Source organism: Equus caballus, chromosome 19 (assembly GCF_041296265.1).
Source record: "Equus caballus isolate H_3958 breed thoroughbred chromosome 19, TB-T2T, whole genome shotgun sequence".
NCBI classification, from domain to species: domain Eukaryota; kingdom Metazoa; phylum Chordata; class Mammalia; order Perissodactyla; family Equidae; genus Equus; species Equus caballus.
In genome coordinates this window covers 18,896,961-18,917,566 of record NC_091702.1, presented here as the reverse complement: position 1 = coordinate 18,917,566, position 20,606 = coordinate 18,896,961, and the positions used below count along the sequence as shown (strand labels likewise).

General features: G+C 37.8%; 1 long non-coding RNA gene across 3 annotated transcripts in view; it reads right to left on the bottom strand.

Moving 5' to 3' along the window:
• The window catches only part of LOC111768982 (uncharacterized), a 71,250-nt gene that overhangs the window by 49,877 nt on the left and 767 nt on the right, over positions 1-20,606 (bottom strand). The window lies entirely within an intron of this gene.

The following is a 20,606-nucleotide window of genomic DNA, read 5'->3' as shown; positions in this document are numbered from 1 at the left end:
CATGGCTTGATGATGAGCAGTGTGTAGGTTCACATCCAGGATCCAAACCTGAGAACCCCAGGCCACCAAAGTGGAGTGCAAACTTAGCCACTATACCACCAGGCAAGCCCCTGGATTTTAATTATTGTCTTACTATGTTTTTAATTTTAATTCCTATAAATATAACCTAACAGATAGTCAACAGAAAAAGATACCATTTCCCCAATATCCAGGATGAAGATGAATAATGCAGAGAATCAGAAAACATCATACCAACTGCAAGGACTTTAAATATCAGCTAGAAAGAGTTATAATAAAAGTTGGCTAATATGTGAAATACAGGTATTTTGGTATTTGCTTCACACATTTATACCTTATGAACCAAGAATTATACCTCCAGTAATATAAAATCAATTCTCAATAAAAGCTATATTTAATTTAATTATATTAGTCTTATTTTAAAAATGAATTTATGTGACGGTTTGAGACACAGACAATATAATACAATTTTTTAAAAGATGGCTGAGGGTGTTGGCATAAAGGAAAGATAACATGAATATAGTGGTACACAGCCTGGAGGTGGTGTGGTCCATGCTGGAGATGGATTGCAGAGTTGAGTATGAGCTTCCTAACAGCCAAAACAGATGCAAACATGTAATTAGTTACAACAGGGGTGGCAAACTCTGGCCCTTGAGCCAAATCCCATCTACCACCTGGTTTCGTAAATAAAGTTTCACTGGAGCGAAGCCATGCTCATTTGTTTCTATATTGTCTGTAGCTGTTTCTCTGCGACAATGGCAGAATTGAGGAGCTGCAGCAGAGCCCGAATGGCCTGCAAAGCTGAAAATATATGCTGTCTGGCCATTTACTGGAAGAGTTTGCCAACCCCTGAGTTACAACATTATGGCATCTAAAAGATTTTTAAAAATTCACTGGGTTAGTGAATTTTTTAAAAACACAACATTTTTTCAGTTATGAAAAGCCGTTGGTAATAATTACAATGTTTATCAATATTGATATGATATTTTTACCATGAAATTTATGCTCGCATTTCCATACTAACGGATGAGCAGAGTCAAGTTACACCGGAAATTTCAGTTAGCCAAAGCTCATCTATTATATAAATAAAACACTATCTATTCAATACCTCCCTAAAATATTAGTCTAAAAAGGGACGGCTCTGCCCGGGTCTAAAACAAATTCATTATCTAACAGCTATTCTTTACACAAAGATTTTTAAATACGGTCTTCTACCTTTGAAGGTGCATCATATTGATCATTAATTTCAGAGGAAAGCAATCTTTCAATAAAGGACATTACCTTCTGCTCCGTCCTAAGTACAGATCAACAGCAACTGTCACATAAAGGATTTGGGCAATACACCAAAAGAAGAGGATGAGAATGTCCATAGAGCTTCTTTAAAAATCTTTTTATCTGCTTGGACGTAGAGAAGTCCGGGAAAGAAAATAAAGGAGGCAAGCCTAGCGGTGGATCTGTGAAGAGTGTCCATTCTAATCTTTGACTCCTAGGAGTCTAAATGTGAAGTCTGCTTTACTGCCTGGCCATACCTGCTTGATCCAAGAGTTCACCTGACACAGGCCGGATAATCAGCCTCTCTGCAGAGAACTGGGAAGGGGCTGGGGATGTTGGCGCTAAGACACATCAATGGCGGCACCCAGAGAAATGAGCCTGGAGCTGTGCTGCTGAGTGAAAGTGCGGAGCTGCCCTGACTCCTGTCTCACTCAGGCTGGTCGTGCAGGTCTTCCACACAGCCTGTGAAATTCCCCATCTATCCCTAATTTCCATTACTTGTATCCAAAGGAAATTTATTTATTTACGTAGTATCTTCAGAAACTTAAGGATACTTATCACGTCCCTCCAAACTTTCCTTCTCCACATGAAACCTACTGACTTTATTAATCCTTTCCTCAAAATAATTTATTAGAAGAGAAAAATCCCAATAATCTAAACAACTAAATTTTTAAAAATAGGCTTTAATCCCAAACCCAGATCCAAGCCTCCTTAAAATCTTGTGTCGAGATGGGAAAACAATGCTTCAGGCATGGTGTGATCAGCACAGAGTAGGACAAGATTATCACCTCCCTTATGCTAAAAGCTATGCTTCTACTAAAGCAGCCATAGGTCTTATTCACCTTTTTTGGATAGACACATCACACTACTGACCTTACATTTAGCTAAATCAATCATGTTTTTTATCCTTAAAGCTGATACTCAATTATGTTGTCATTTTTGGATCCAGTTTTAAATTTATATTTATCCCTAGCATATTTGATCCTACTAATTGACTCATTTTTCCAGTTTGCCCAGATATCTTTGGATTAGTAATAATTAATCATACAGTTCCTGTGAGCTAGAAAACGTTAAGCATTTTACATCTTTTATATTGTTTTATTTTTCACAAGAATCGTATAGGAAATGTGTTTATTTGTCCCCAGCTTCCTCCACTCTCTACTCCCTCATCCTTGTGAGGGAAAAAGATAAATCTTTCAATTGGAGTTAATTTTCTTGGTGGAGGTGAATAGCAATCTTACCGTGATGGAATTGTACGCATAAAAAAATAAAAATGCTTCATGAAAAATGTGTGTGTTCACACTATGTGTAAATAGACCAGAACAGAAACAGGTAGGAAGGTCATAACTAAAAGGATAAGGAGACATCAAAAGAACAATCCATTAAAGACATAATAGATAAGGTGGACTTCATTAAAATTTAAAACTTCTGTTCTGCAAAAGACAATGTCAGGAGAATGAGAAGACAAGCCAGAGACTGGGAGAAAATATTTGTAAAAGACACATCTGTTAAAGGACTGTTATCCAAAATTTGCAAAGAACTCTTAAAACTCAACAATAAGAAAACAACTTGATTTATAAATGGGCCAAAGACCATAACAGACACTTCACCAAAAAAGATATGCAGATGACAAATAGGCATATGAAAAGATGTTCCACATCATATGTCATCAGGGAAATGCAAATTAAAACAACAATGAGATACCACTACACACCTATTAGAATGGCCAAGATTTGGAACACTGAAAATAGAAAATGCTGGTGAGGATGTAGAGAAACTCTCATTCAATGCTGATGGAAAGGTAAAATGGTACAGGCACTTTAGAAGATAGTTTGACAGTTTCTTACAAAACTAAACATACTTTTACCATACAATCCAGCAACTGTGCTCCTTAGTATTTACCCAAAGTAGTTAAAAGCTTATGTCCACACAAAAACCTGTACATGGATGTTTATAGCAACTTTTCATAATTGCCAAAACATGGAACCAACCAAGATGTCCTTCAGTAGGTGAAGGACAAACTGTGGTACATCCAGACAATGGAATATTATTCTGCACTGAAAGTAAATGAACTATCAAGCCATGAAAAGACATGGAGAGAACTTAAATGCGTATTACTAAGTGAAGGAAGCCAATCTGAAAGGGCTACAAACTGTATGATTCCAACCATATGACATTCTGGAAAAGGCAAAATTATAGAGACAGTGAAAAGGTCAGTGGTTGCCAGGGGTGGGGGCTGGGGCGAGGGATGGATAGGCAGAGCCCAGAGGACTTTTAGGGCAGTGAAAATACCCTGTATGATTCCATAATGATGGCTACACCTCGATACACATTTTTCCAAACCCCACAGAAGGTACAACACCAACAGTGAGCCCTAACAAACTGTGGACTTTGGGTGATGATGATTTGTCATTGTAGGTTCATCAATTGTAATAAATGTACCACTCTGGTGATGGATGTTGACAATGAGGGAAGCTATACCTGTGTAGGGACAGGAGGTAGATGGGAAGTCTCTGTACCTTACTCTCACTTTTGCTAAAACTGTTCCAAAAAGTAAGGCCATTTTTATTTTTTTGACAAAAAGGATAATGAGTTTGAGACAGTTAGGCAACTCGGCCAGAGTCACAGAGCCAGCAAGTGGTGAAGCTGATCTTTAAAACCCAATCTGACTGCAAATCCCATACATTTAACTGCCATGTTCTGGTGCCTCCAAAGTTTAACTAAACGATTGCTATCTAGATGTCGATTTTCTTGATCATCAAGTTTTCTAAGCAGATTTTCTATGTATTCATTTATATCATTAATTTAAAAATACTGCATAGAAGAAAGCCCAGTGGCAAGCTTCTAGAAACTCTTTTTAAGGCTCATATATTTATTTTAATCAGGACCCATGGGTATGTTAAATCCACTTCATTGGACGATTATCTACTCTGCATTTCTCAAACTTCCTCGGAAGGATAAAATAAGTCTTCTCCATACACTTATTGATGTCCAGTTACGTTGTGCTGCAATTTTCCCTGGATAGAGCAGTCAAACTAGTCTGTCAAAAAGGAGTTGTATAATCTTTTTGGAAGACAATTCAGACGTACATATTAACGCTCTGATTCAACCATCTGACAAAATCTCCCTTTGGGAATATATACCAAGGAAATAATTCAATTATTGTACATAAATCTTTTTCTGGATTTTAGGCTCTTAGAATTTTTCTATTTCTGTGTTATTTAGGAAGGTGAAAAAGCAAACAGAGCAAAAATAGAATCACAAATTATGTTACAACACACAATGAACTACTACACAGACTTTTAAATAATAATTTTGAAAACTATATTGACATGGGCAAAATCCTCATGACAAGAGAAGTGAAAAATAAAGATGCAAATGCATACAGTATGATTTCACTTTTTAAGTATATTTAACATATATATGATGTGTATTATACACACATATAATAAATAAATAAACTTTCCCATGCTTCATTAGTCTGTAGACCTAAATATATTTTTTCAATGTTTATATTATATGTAAACATATAAAATATATATATATATATATATATATATATAATCCTACTAGATTATCTAGCTTCTGCAAAGCTGTCCCCAAGTATTTCCGAAAGCATTCTGGAAGTGCACGTGAACATGTCACTTCAACCACTCCGATGCACTCTGTCACAGGGTTTCTTTGGGCCTGCCCTGCTGAGCATTGCCATCTCCTGCCGGCAACTGCCACCACTCCCTTTCACCAGACACTGTTCCCAGTGACTAAATAATGCTCAAAAAACCAATGCTTACAAGTTCCCAACAGCCCCAAAGGATAAGTTCCACCTTCCCTAAAATGTTCTAGATGCCTGTTTTCACGTATTATTTTTATGATGGTTTATTGATGACCTGGAACCTACAGTTCAAACAATTGAAAGGCTTAGCAAATGACTGAATCCCCAAATCCAAGTAAAATGACTGAGTTTTGAATGCTCAGACATTTGTCATAGGGCACGCCAGTAAGATTATGACCTATATTTTCTCAGGATTTCTACTTACCACCTGTTGGACACTGAGCATCTCATATTTTGTGGCATCAGTCAAGGAATAATGTTGAGGCTATATCATCAATATAATTATATCATCTTGTTACCATTTATTTATATCATCTATTTATCATCTTGTTCTTCCCAATAATTCACAACACTAATCATTTTTTCCATGAACCATTGGAAGATAGAAGGAGTCATTAAGATTCCTTAGGGTATCTTTCACATTTTGGTAGAGCTCCCTCCCCATAGAAATGTTGAATAGCGTCTTGTCTTTCTCTTTCTTAGCCATAGGTTAGGAAATACTATTCTTCTGTGTACAGTTGTATAGGTTGCACACTGCTTGACAGCAGACAGCACAACATCTATAGGAGCACCATTGCCCTTTACATCCTAGTCACTAACTACCCTGGTGGTCAAGCAGTTAAGATATGGGGCTCTCAACAGGTTCATTTCCAGTCTGGGAACCACATCACCCAGTCTCTCAGTTGTCATACTGTGGTGGCTGTGTGTTGCTGTGATGCTGAAAACTATGTCACATACCAGCAGGGTGACCCATGGTGGATAGGTTTCAGCAGAGCTTCCAAACTAAGATGGACTAGGAAAAAGGACCTGGCCACCCACTTCTGAAAAAATTGGCCATGAAAACTCTATGAATAGCAGCGGAGCATTGTCTGATACAGCGCTGGAAGGTGAGAGGGTGGTGCAAAAAGACCGGGTAGGGTTCCACTCCACTATACACAGGGGCACTAGGACAGCACTAACAAACAAGCACTACAGATTTGCATAACGTTTCATTATAAATAAATCCTTACATGATGGAAGTTATCATACATTGTTCTAGGAAGTAGAGTATCTCAGGTAAGGGAGTGACTGCTTAATTTGCAAAAACACATTGTGTGGACTTGCAGCAACTCTAGGACCGATTTAGTCACTTTTCAGTCCAACTTCGAATGTCCCTAGCTCGTACTTAGGTAACTAAGAGAGACTGGGTTGATATTGAATGATGCCACTAACCGAGCAGAGAAGGAAAGGATAAATTACACTTCAGAGTGGGAAATATGAGACTGGAGCTCAATATAAAAGTCAGGATGGGAAGTCTAGAGAGTTGAATTCGTGAGAGTGAATGATTCTGCCCAAATAGATGATGTACGTGTGAGGCACTAATATACTTAGGGCTGAGGAAATCAATAACCTGGCCCTGAAGAGGCGGAAAGGGGAAAAGAGTAGTCAGAAACACAGATAGAAAATGGTCTAAGTATTAAGAGGACTAAAAGAAATAATAGCATAGAAACAAAAAGAAACTCTTAAGAGGAATAGGCAATCCATACCAGCAAGAGTAAAGACAAGTCAAGGAGAACGAGGGTTGAAAAGAGGTCATTAGCTTTGATAAATACAAGGTCCTTGGTTGCTTCAGCAAGAGTAGATTCTGTGGAAGGATTGGTGTGGAAATTAGATTGCAATGAGTCGAGGATGGATTGAAAAGTGAGTAACTATTGGTAATAAATATAGACTAGATTCTTAAGAAATCTGGTTTTCAATGAAAAGAGACTGTTATTTCAAATGCAATTTCTCATAGAAAAAGAAAATGCTACAGTAGAGGTTAATTTCCTAGGTCAGCCTACAACACTTATTTGGTCCATAATAAAATGCGGAAACTTCAGATTTATGATTAAAACCAGAGGAGAGAAATGCTGCTGCAACACTTGTAATAAAACAAAAACCAGAATAATATATTTTTATAATAAATTGCATTTTTTGTGTCTTGAATGTTGGTAGCTGGGGACGGTAGGTTTAATTAAAGGATTATGAATTGGCAGATAGTTTTTATAGAAAGATTTTGATATGAACTTCCACAAATTGTTAAGGTCTTAATTTTTTTTAATTGTATTTAATTTCACTTTGAAACAAATGGTTGTGCTTTACTTTGATTCGTCTCTGTCCCTGGCATTAGTCCTATAGTTTCCAGCTCTATCTGGAGTTGTTTAGATATTTACAAGCATAAAAGAGGAAGAGAAAAAAGAGGTGGTAGTGAAAAGGTGCTTAAAGAAGTCAGTCTCAAATGTAATGTGCAGAAAGGAAGTCTCCGCGACTCTAGGCATCTTTTTTTAAGTACGTTCGTAGCCAAGGTGATCAAATCTCGAAACAGTCTATGGTCCAGTTTTTGCTTAAAAGGAAAATGGCAAAAAGAGCAAAATGGTGAAAGAGAGGGTAAAAGTTGCAGCGGGTCAACAGTGAAGGGAGAGTGAGAAGAAAAAGAGCAGCATTCAACTGACCAAGAAATTAAATTAATGTTTCAGAATAGATGAATTTCATGAGCTCTTCATGCTGTTACATAAAATACTTCAACTGCCCATTGCGTAAAATGAAGGGTGCTGAAAACTAGTTATCTACACCATCACGGCGAGAAAAGTCAACTGTCAAGGGGAACTTCTCAGATCTTAGTGGTTTCTCACCCACAGGAAAACTGGACTCATTTAAAGACAAAACTGAGTGTGGTAGTATTCGGAAGACTATACTTATGAGGCACTACAAAGAAAAAAAAGAAGAGGCGAACAAAGCAAATTGTTTGAAATCCATGCTGCATTGCTGTAAGGATCTCAACCTGAAAGAATTTAATGGGCCTCAAAATGTTAACATCAACACAGTTGCTACAAAATATAAAATAGGAAATATTAAGGAAATAGCTAAAAAGAATCTGCCTTACTTGCCCTAACCCTCTCCCCCCACCCTCCCCCCAAAAACCCCTCCAGGCTCAGCTTCCTTCACGGATGAATTCTACCTACTATTTAAGGAACAGACAATACCAGTTCTGCACAAACTCTCAGAATATAAAAGATGAGGAAATATTTCTCAACTCATTTTATAAGGCCAACGTTATTCTAATCTTTAAACCAAACAAACACATGATAAGAAAAAGGAGAGTACACACCAATATTCTCCATGAAAATTATATGTAAAAATCTTTAACAAAATATTTGCCAATGGAATCCAGCAGCATATAAAAAGATAGTATAACTTGACAACTGGCATTTATCCCAGGAAGGTATAATATTAAGAAAGGAAAAAAGAAAAATCATATAATCATAATAACAGATACAGAAAAAAAGCATTTTACAAGATGCAAACTTATTCCTGATTTAAAATTCCCACCAAACTAAGAATCAAAGGGAACTTTCTTAATCTAACCTAATACTCAATGGGGAAAGAGTGAATATTTTTATCCTAAGATTGAGAACAAGGTAAGGATATTCACCTGCACCCTTATGTTCAACACTGTGCTCAAAGTCTTAGGCTGTGCAATAAGGCAAGAAAAAGAACTAACTGGTCTATAAATTGGAAAGGAAGAAAACACTGTCATTATTCACAGGCACTATGACTGTCTAGAAAATCTTAAGTCGTCTACAAAAAAGCTGCCAGAACTAATAAACGAATGTGGCAAGTTGCAGGACACAAGGTCAATAAACAAATCAATTATATTCTATATACTAGCAAAGAACAATTGAAATTTAAAAATTTGCAATGGCATCAAAAACCATGAAATACTTAGGGATAAATTTAACAATAATGTGCACGACATGTACATTGAAAATTACAAAATATTGCTAATAGAAATTAAAGAATCTGTAAGTAAATGAAGATAAACCCCATATTTGTGGATCAGAAAGTTCAAATTTTTTAAGCTGTTTCCCCTAAATTGATCTGTAAATTCAACACAATCTCAAACAAAATCCAAGCAGGCTTTTTGTTGTTGAAATTGACAAGCTGATTTTATGACTAATATAGAAATACAATGAAGAACAAAATTGAAGGACTTTTGCTTGTGTAAAGATAGAAATACTGGTCAATGGAACAGATTGAGTCCATAAATGAGCCCACATATGAATGGACAATTGAGTTTTGACAAATATTTGAAGCCAACTAAAAAGGTTAAGGGTAAAATTTTCAACAAATGGTGCTGGAACAACTAGATAGCCATATACAAAAATGAACCTTGATTGTTACTTCACAGCATACACAAAAATGATTGTGAAATGCATCATAAACTTAAACATAAGAGTTAAAACTTTCAAACTTCCAAAAGAAAACACGAGAGAAAATCTTTGTGGCATTGGTTTAGGCAAAGATTTCCTACTTAAGACTCAAAAAACACAAACCACAAAAGACAAAAAAAATTGACAGTTTAAACTACATCAAAAATTTTAAAACTTTTCCTTTGTAAAAGGAACTAGTAAACTTCTTGTCCAGGCAAGATGGCATAGACTCATTTTTCCCTGCTCTTTCCTGCTAAATTCAACTATAAAGATTGAAATAAGACAAGAGGCAAGCAAAGGGGAAATCTGGAAGGTGGTAAGAAGAACCAATTTGGGATCTCAGGACTGGATTATAACACAGAGTAAGGGGATCTTACCCCTCTCCTCACCCAATAGAAGAAGGCAACTCAGATCTGGTGTTTCTCAATGCCCAATCTAGCAATAGAAGGCAGTCTAGGTAAGCCCACAGCATCCAAAGATCAAAAGGGGATCTGGATGAGCCTGATATCACCAGTGAGGAGGATGGAGTTCAGAGCCCTGTTCAGAATAATTAGCCAGTGCAATTAATTAATTAATCTCCTCCTCTCCAGGCCTGAGACTTCCTTCCTACAACTAAGTATGCTAGAGTGGCAGGGGGCACCAGCAAGAAGGACCCTGTCACAACAGGCTATCCAGTCCAGGAAGCCTCTTTGTCTTGCAGACCTGAGATGCTCCTTCCCCACTAAGAGACACCAGGCTGTCCAGCCTGGGGAAACCCTTCCACCCCCTCAGCACCAGCAAAGACCAGTGGGAACCCCAGTTCAACCAAGAAGAATAAAATAACACCACAAAGTCCCTGAAAATTGAGCTGTCATTGGAACCACAGCCCACAAATGTAGGCGAGGACCTGCATGCTAAACCTAAACAGGGTGACTGTCTGCTGAAATAAAAACCTCAAAGGAAATTTTGAAAATACAGAGAACTGAATGAAAACATAATGTATCAAAATATGTGGATGCAGCTAAAGCAGTGCTGAGAGGGAAATTTATTCCACTAAATGTTTACATTAGAAACAGGGAAAGGTCTCAAATCAATCATCTAAGCTCTTAACTAACGAAACTACAAAAATGAGAGCAAAATAAACCCAAAGTCAAAAGGATAGAAATGTTAAAGATCTGGGCAGAAATCAATGAAATGGGTAATAGGAAACCAGTGGAGAAGAATCAATGAAACAAAAGCTGTTTCTTCAAAAACTTCAATGAAATTGATAAACCTGTAGCAAGACTGACAATAATAGAAAGAAAAACGCAAATCACCAGTCTCAGGAGTGAAACAAGGCTATCACTACAGGTCCTGAGGCTATTAAAAATCATATGAAGGGAATGCTACAAACAACTTTACACTCACATATGCAAAAACTCAGAAGAAAAGGACCAATTCCTCAAAAATCACAAATTACCAAAACTCAACCAAGATGAAATAGTTTAATTTGTCCTTTAATCATTAAATTAATTTAATTAATAATTAAAAGGATCCCCAAAAAAGAAATACCCAGGTCCAGATGCTTTCACTGGAGAGTTCTACCAAACATTTAAAGAAGAATTAACACCAATTTTCTATAATTTCTCCCAGAAAAGAGAAGAAGAGGCAGCACCTCCCAGCCTATTTATGGGGTCAATATTACCTTGACACCAAAAGCAGACAAAGACAGTATAAAAAAAGAAAACCACCATGAAGTTAGATGAAAAACATCCTCACTAAAATATTAGCAAACCAAATACAACAATGTATAAAAAGAATTATATACTATAACCAAATAAAATTTATTTCATTTATTTTGAATAAACCTGGTTCTATATTTGAAAACCAATCAAAGGTATTCCATCATAACAGTGAAAAGTAAAACATGATATAGTCGCATCAATTGATTCAGAGAAAGCATTTGATAAAATCCAATATAAAGTGATAAAAACTCTCATCTAGTTGGAGATAAAGGAGAATTGCCTCAACTTGATCAAGAGAATCTACAAAAAATCTACAGCTCACCTCTTACCTAGTGGTGAAAGACTGAATGCTTACAGCAAGGCTAGACCTCTGATCTTGCCAGTCTATTCAACATATTACTGGAAGTTCTAGCTGCTGAAAGAAGGCACAAAGAGGAAACAAAAGAAATATCGATTAGAAAAAAAGAAATTAAACTATCCCTAATTGCAGACAACGTGATTGTCTAGAACAAGTGAGTTTAGTAAGGTCATAGGATACAAGATAAACACAAAAAAACCAATTACATACCTAACAATGAACATGCAAAAACCAAAATTAAAAACACAATGCTGTTAATAATTGCTCCAAAGAAAATAAAATTCTTAGGTATATACTTAAAACATATACGGGATCTGTATGCTGAAAATAACAAAATGCAGATGAAACAAATCACAGACCTAAATAAATGGCATACTGTGTTCATAAATTGGAAGATCCGATATAGTACACATGTCACTTCTTCTCAGATTGATCTATAGGTTTGATGCAATTCCTGTTACGATCCTAGCACATTTTTCTGTAGACAAAGACAAGCTTATTCTAAAATTTGTATGGAAAGGCACAGGCCCAAGAATTGCTAAAGCAATTTTGACAAAGAAGAATAAAGTGAGAGACATCACTCTATTCAATATTCAGGTACATCACATAGCTACAGTAATCAAGGCAGTGTGGTATTGGTGGAGGGATAGGCACGTAGATCAATGGAACACAATGGAGAACCCAGAAATATATCCACACGAATATACTTAGCTGATCTTTGACAAAGGTACAAAAGCAATTAAGTGGAGAAAGAATAGCCTTTTCAGTAACTGGCATCCATAAGCAAAAAAAATAAAAAAGCAAATCTCAAACTAAGCCACACAGCTTATATAAAAATTAACTCAAAATGGATCATTGATTTAAATGTGAACATAAAACTGTAAAAAAATATAGAAAATTTTTGGAATCTAGCAGGAGGCAAAGAGTTCTTAGACTTGACACCAAAAGCACAATCCATAAAAGGGAAAATCCAAAATTAGACTTCAACAAAATTAAAAATGTTTGCTTTCAGAAAGACTATGCGAAGAAGATGAAAAGACAAGCTACAGAACAGGAAAAAAACATTTGCCAACCACGTATCAGCAGAGGACTGCTATCTAGAATACATTAAAAAAACCCTACAAAAGTCAACAGTAAATCGATGATCTAATTAGAAAATGAAAAAATGATATGAACAGACATTTCACTGAAAAGAATATACAGATAATAAATAAACACATTAAAAGATGTTCAAGATTATTAGCTCTCAGGGAAATGCAAATTAAAACTATGATGAGATATCACTACACAGTAACAGAATGGCTAAAATAAAAAATAGTGACAACACCAAATGCTGGTGAGGATGTAGGGAAACTAGATCGCTCATGCATTGCTGGTAGGAACGGAAAATGGTACAACCATTCTGGGAAGTAGTTTAACGGTTTCTTCTAAGATTAAACACACAATTATCTCATGACCCAGCAATTGCACTCTTAGCATTTGTCCTAGAGAAATGAAAATTTATGTTCATACAAAAATCTGTACATGAATGTTTATGTCAGCTTTATTCCTAATAAGGAAAAACTGGAAAAACTCAGGTGTCCTTCAATGGGTGAATGGTTAAACAAACTGTGGTACATCCATATCATGTAATACTACTCAGCGTTTAAAAGGAATGCATTATTGATATACAGCAATCTTTAGAGAATTATGCTGAGTGGAAAAAAAGTCAATCTCAAAACATTACATATGGTACGAATCCATTTATATACCATTCTGTCAGGGGATAGGCATGAGTGAGGGCGGGGACGGAAGTGCCCTGACCTTGACTGTGGTGTGGATACGTGAACCTAGACATGTACACAGCTAGACATAGAACTGTCTCACACAAACACACACACACACACACACACACACACACACGAGGGAAAAAAAGGAAAAGAGAAAAGGTGAAAAAGACCAATTTCAAGTTACAGTTTGGAATAAGGCCACCTCTTTGAAGGTAATAAAAAAAGATAATCCTGAAAAACTTGGAAAAGCAAGTCACAGAGAGTGAAGAAATATTTAAAGGCACATATCTGACAAGGGACCTGTATCTAAAATATATAAAAACATATTATTATTTAATAATAGAAGACTACCAACTCCATATAAAAATGCACAGAGTATGAACAGACACAACCAAAGAAGATAACATTGTCAATAAGCACCTGAAGCAATGTTCAACATCATTATTTGTTGAGGAAATGCAAAATAAAGCCACAATGAGGAGCCATTCCACACCCAATGGGATACCTAATGTAAGACTGGTTGACAATGTTAAGTGTTGACAAAGATGTAGAGCAACTGAAACTCTCATAGATTTCTGGCAGGAATGCCAAATTGCGCACCAGTTTTGAAAACAGTTTGGCAGCTTTTTATCAAATTAAACACATGCCTCATCACGTGACCCAGAAATCTCACTTCCAGGTGGGATTTCATTTCATTATGCAAAGGAAATGAAAACTATATCAAACAGTGCAAATAAGGTATTCAGAGGAAGTAATATTTGCTGTTGCATATAACACCTTCAATCAATCTTCACACTTAAGAAGGCTGTTGAATAATACACTTCACCTCATCTTCAGGACAAATACATACAACAAGAAAGAGAGATTAACAGAAAAATACCAGATGGAACAAGATATCAGAGTGATTCTTGGTTGGGAGTTCTTTTAATTCAAATGTCTGCTTATTATATCTAAGTAACAAAGTTAGCAATCAGTCCATATTAGTGTTTTGCATACAGTTGATACTCATTCGATATTTGAGGAATTAAACTAAAGCAATCCAAGCCCTACTCTTCAAATCCAGTTAGATTCCCACATTTTACATGAAAGTATTTCTGTGAGGTCTTCCCCTACCACTAACCAACGCTCCTCTTTTCCACCAAAGATATTTCTTGTTCCCTAAAATTCTAAGATTGTTTACTGTGCTTCACTATTTGGAATTTAATACATACTACTTATTTGTGGTGTATACGGCACATCTCCCCAGCCAGGTTGTAGGTCCCGTATTGTCCCATGGAGTGAATTCAACTCTTTAATGTTCAAGGTGCAATCTGCTTACTCTAAACAAAGGAAACATTTTTTTTGTTTGTGTTTTTCATATATTTCATCTTCCGTTTCTTCCTTTTTTTAAAGATAGACTTTATTTTTTATAAGTTTTAGATTTACAGAAAAATTGAGAAGATAGTACAAGTAGAACCAGTATATCCTGTACCCAATTTCCCCCATTATTAAGATTTTGCATTAGTATGATGCATTTGTTAGAATTAATCAACCAATATTGATACACTGTTATGACTAGGTCCATAGTTTTTCCAGATTTCTTTAGTTTTTACTTAACGTCTTTTCACTGCTCCAGGATCCGGTCCAGGACGCCACAGTACATTTACTTGTCTTCTCTCCTTAGGCTTTTATTTGATGTGACAGTTTTTTAGACTTTTCCAAGCAAACCTTTTCAGAAATTTTCATCATGGGATAATTTTTCTCTTGAGAACAACAAAATGTAGGGTTTTTGTAAGGCTTTTTATCTTGCTTGACTGTTTCATAATTCTAATGGAGTAAAAACTGAGGTAAGAAACTCACATGGCATATCAGACTGCAGCTTATCACTAAAGGGCACTTAAGTGCCCTAACACACTCAAGGGCAAGAAACTAGTGAATAGAAGTTTATTTCCAGATACATTTTCTAAAGACACTGCCCTAGTCATTCCTCCCACTCTCCGCTTCCACATTCAGGGTCGCCACATTTGCTTGGGTAAGACTGTTCACGGTACAAAGGCTTCCAGCCAAGGGGTGGGATGAAATCTGGACCACACTCTGTTCCCCTAGCTATGCACTTATGGATTGCCTCTTCCTGTAGAAAGTTCTTTTGTCTAATTTGCACAAAGTTGCTCTTTGGGCTAGGAGAGGTTGGTGTTTCCAAGTACAGTTAGTTCTACCACCTAGTATTTCTTAAATTAACCCGTTCTTCTCCAATGCCCAAGTCAGTATCATCTCATCTCTTACCCACACTACTGAAATAGCCTTCTAATTGCAATGCACACATATGAAAGTCTTTAGCACAACATACAAAATCTTTTGCTATCTGCCCTCAGTTTACCACATTAGCTGCATTTATCCTTGCTGTTCAACATGCAGCCTGCAATCTAGCCACACAAGGTTATTTGAACTTAACACGGTCTTTCATGCCTCTAGAAAATGAGGCAAAAGAAGCCTAAGGGAGATCTGGAGAATCTTAGGTCAAAGGGACCTGTGACCCAGTTCCTAGATAAAACCAAGGAAGCATTAAGACGCTAGCTTAAAAATGGAGGTTCTGTATGTCTAAGCCAAAGGGCAGTAGACAGCCTTACAGAAGTGGCAGAATATCTGAGAAGGTATTGGAAATAGCTGAGAAGGAGGCTGACTTGAAGAAACGCTGTACATAGAAACAAGAGCAGACTCAACAGTGACCTTGAGGACCAATGTCTAAAGAACAAACTGAAACAAAACCACCTCAGCAGAAGTTATGTATTGACAGCAACTCAGAGCGCTAGATGGGAGTACCTTGCCACCACCAAACCCCAGAGCTCAGGCCTAACCAGGGCACAGAGTATAGGGGCACAAAAGTGACTGAGATTTAAGTTTTCATCACCAAATGAAATGAAAGTTTAATATAGATATTAGTCATATTATAGAAAAATAAAGTTAGAATTGTTGGACATCTGGGTTTGTGGACTCAACTACAAATCATTACTAAATGGTATCTAGAGCTTACTAATGTGCCTGGTACATAGCAGGTCCTCAGTGAAGGCTTATTGAAAGACTGAATAAAACTCATCATAATGATTTTAAGCCATCTCCAAGTTCTGAAATCCTGTTGGCGCTCATTGTCTTGAAACCCTCCCGTTTCCCACTAGGTGGCGTCCATTATCCGGAGTCCTTTACTTCCTGGCTCGCTACAGGATTTTTCTCCCCAGTGACCCATGGCTTTTCGTTTGCAGTTGGCAGAGGTCTTTTTGACTATTTCACTAGACTCTTATACGTTTTCTTCTTACACAAAACTCCTGGGATTTTATTCCCCCTGATCTTTCCCAGGCTGCCTCTGTAACTGCTGAGGAAATAGACTGAAGAATCTCGCTTCAGCTCCTTTAAATACCAGAGCAGCCGCAGTAAACACGTCCATTTCACTCTCTTAAACATGTCCTTTGGACACAGACTTTGCAGCATTTTTCTCCTTTTGCATATATTTCTCCTGCCTGTCTCACTTTTATGCTCCCCGTTTCTCCATCAGAGATAATATTCTATTTTAACTTTTCGTTTTCTGTTTCGAATTTTCTGACTTTTGGACAAGGACATAAGAAAACAGCTATGAGCAATTCCAAAGCAACTAGAAAAACTTACTAGAAAACAAGCTTCTCAAAATGTAATTTAAAAAATTTGAACATTATCGCATTTTCACCCTCTGAAAAACAAAACTGTAGGGAAAATCTCAGTTACTTGAAGATGAATAAATGAGGGACTAGGAGGATTAGTGAAAAATCCTGGAAAGAGGAGAGTGAAAAATAAAAGCTTAAATATGTTTAATTCTTCTGGCCCGGAGCCTGGGGGAACAGGCAGATGACATCACTGAATGGTTGTGAATGAGCTTTGTGGAACCTTGTTGTTTCTACTCCACGCACTCTCTGCCGCGGCGCCGTCCCAGGCGCTTTCTATCACCCACACATTCCAACACCTAAAAGCTGTTCTCTGCTGACTCCCAGCCTGTTCTCCAGCCCAGAACTTACTCTCCAGATAGAGACTGTGCATCTCACCTTGACGTCTCCTGAGGAACTAAAATTCAATAGGTCCAAAGCTTGACTCTACCACCACCAGCATTGCCCCTGTAGTCCTTATCTGGACAACGACATCATCATCCACCCAGGACAGAAACCTGGGGATTCCCCTCAAAGCCTCCTTTTCCCTCACCTCACACCTAATCAATCATCCAGTCCTGTCATCTGTATCTATATTTCATTTCTATCCTTTCCACTCTATTCTTAATAGCCTTCTCTTGGGTTAAGCCTCTATCAACTCTCACTAGGAGTAATGCTGCAAGCTCTTAACAAATTTCCCTGCCCCCCCACCCTCCAACTCCTCACCCACTGTCCCCAGATCGATCTTTCCAAAACACAAGCGTGATCATGCAACTAACTCCTCTGTTTAAAACCCATTCCAGCTCTAGAATAAAAGTCCAAACTTTGCTTGAAGTCCCTGAGTCGGCCCTTGCCTCCTACAATATCATTCACCAATGCTCCTGACCTGAACCCTGCATTCCAGCCTTCAAGACTACTTACATTCACAAGGGGCCCTGCTGTTTCATGTCCTGTGCTTTATTAATGCTCAAGTGACATCCTTTCCTTGCAATGTCCTTCTCTCTCCTTCTCCCACGTTCATCTAGAAGACTCCTGACTGTTCTTCAAGATGTTGATCATTCCTTCCTTTGTCCTGTCCTGGTATCTTTCTGTTGTTGTTGTTATTTTTTCTTTTGTAATTTTTTTTAAAAGTACTTATTTATTTATTTTATTGCAATAACATTGGATTATAACATTATATAACTTTCAGGTATACATCATAATATATTTCAAATTCTGTGTAGATTACATCGTGTTCACCATGTCCTGGTATCTTGTGTATAAATCATCTAGAGTGTCATCATATTTTAATGCCAATACTGTGAGTTCCCCGAGAGCAGGGACTGCTTCTTATTTTTGTGTTGTTTGGTGTAAGCACTGTCCCTGGCCCTACTCATCAATCAGAATATCTCAAGCAATGAATGAATAAAGAGGCAGGATATTAGTTATCAACATTTACTGACTGCTTAATAAGACAAGCACCATGCCAACAGTTTATGAACATTGTCTCATGTAATTCTCTCAACTGCTCTATGAAGTAAGTTCTATAATTACTCTATTCTGCAGAGGATGGGTTTCAGGAAGTTAAGAAATATATGCAAAATCAATACATGCAAATGATGGACTCAGATTCTTCACGTATTTGCCCGCCCAGAGCTCAGTCTCCTAACCTCAAGTCCATGCTGCTTTTCAAAGACTGAATATGAGGAAATACTACCCTAACTTTCAAAAATCTTTTTTTTTAAAAAGGAAGATCATAGATTATACAAGCTAACCGCTTGAGAGTTTAATGCTGATTCCAAGAAAAAAGCAAACGGGACTCTTCAGCATGGTTTGTGAGCACTTCGTAAGAGAAGTCTTACTAATGCCGTTGGGCATGACCCGGAATCAGAATGGTTTCTCAAAGAACGAGCAATCCCAAGTCATCTTCCTTCCCCTTCTTTACTTGACAGGAAACTAGAGACGGTGTGTGTGGTGTCTAATTCCCCATCATCCTCCCCAGCCTGCTCCATTGTGTGCAGCCATGCCATTTGGGGCTGGGTCTAAACCAGTGTTTCTCCAAGCACCCGTGTGTAGGACTACCACCTACAGTGCCTGTTAAAAAATAACTTCCCGTTTCTATGCACAGAGATTCTGAATCAGTAGGTCTAGGCACCCAGAAATCGTCCCTCAGGGGAAAATCTGATACAGGTAGGCCAAAGCCACAATTCAGAAACATGTGTCCAAACAAATCATGAGTACCCGTTCCTTTTCCAGGAACCTTGACTTAAGCCAATCAGGATCAGATTTTATCCTGGTAACAGTTACCAGTCTGGATGTGCATGCTAGGCTGACCAACCCTCCCTGTTTACCCATGACTTTCCTGTTTAGCACTGAAAGTCCCACATCCCAGGACACCTCTCACCCCCAAGCAAATCAGGATTGTTGGTCACTCTAAAAGTGATCTAAGAGGTTGTCCTAGTCAAACTGAAAGAATATAGTCATCTATTCACACTTTCTCCCATTCCCAGCTTCCTTCTGGACACAAACAAGAAAGTGTGTTATCCCCACTGCTTTTGGCAACCATCTTACAACCACAAAGGAAGCTGGCCTGATGGCAACACATGGGAGAAGGCAGAGCAAATGACAAACAGCAAAACAGAGTCACAGCCCTGGCTGTGCCATGCCCGGGGCCCTCCCTACCTCTGTGCGCTAATAAATGTCCTTATTGTTTATTCCAGGTTGATGGAGAGTTCCACCCTTGCAGGCAAAAACATCCTAACCAATGCAACTTGGCAAGTCATGGTGTTAGGAAGAAATATAACCAAGTCCCTTTTGGACAAAATGAAGATGTGCACTAAAAAACAGGACAGAAGGGTAAATCTGTCACTTTTCATTGTGCATAAGGAATTCCTCTGAGTTCTGTCTTATTGCAAGTTATGGGAAAAGTGTGTGAAAACCAGAACGAACATGTAAAATATTCTCTGAAAACTGGCACAATGGCCTAAATCTAACAAGATGAAATTTAATAGCCATAAATGTAAAGCTCTACTTTTCGGTCCAAAGCAGTCATTAATTTCACAAGAACAAGATGGCGGAAACATGGCTTAAGAGCAGCACGTGTGAAAGATTTAGGGATTTTGGTTGACTGTAAGCTCAGTACAAGCCAACAGTGTGATGTGGTTGCCAAAAATGCTAATGCGATTGTAGGCTGCCTTACTAGAAGTGTAACAAAGATTTCCCCCAGGCCACACCAGCCACAGTAACCTTTTACAAACCATGGTTTTTCTGCTTCTACAACCATCTGTGTTCTCCTGTTCAGCCCATAGGAATTCTAGATACTGTCCTCCAACCACCTCTTTCTGAGAATCCTTTGGAGTCCTGTAGTAAACTTGTCCGTCTACCTTCTTTTTGGAAATTATTTCAACCCTGGATTAAGCTAGCTGTCTGCTTTTTATTCTCGTGTTCAAGCTACTAAACACTGAAGAAAATCAGATAAATGATACCACTACAAACTCACCATCACTATCCCCAGCCAGTCCTTCCACACTTCTCAGCAATCTTTCATTATCCCAAGACAGGGCTGGCTCCTTTTCCCTATTATCTTTCACTCCTCGCCTGAAGACCCACACCCCATTTCTCCCTACAGATGACCTAGCCTCTTTCTTCATGAAAATATAACCTGAATTAACAGAGGTCATTTGCTTGCATCTGCTCCCTGAGGAGCTCAGCCCCACGATTTTCTGGACATCCCCATGGAGTGTCGACACCAAAATGAGAGAGACGGAGAACTTGAAGGCCAATAAGCATCTCCAACTAG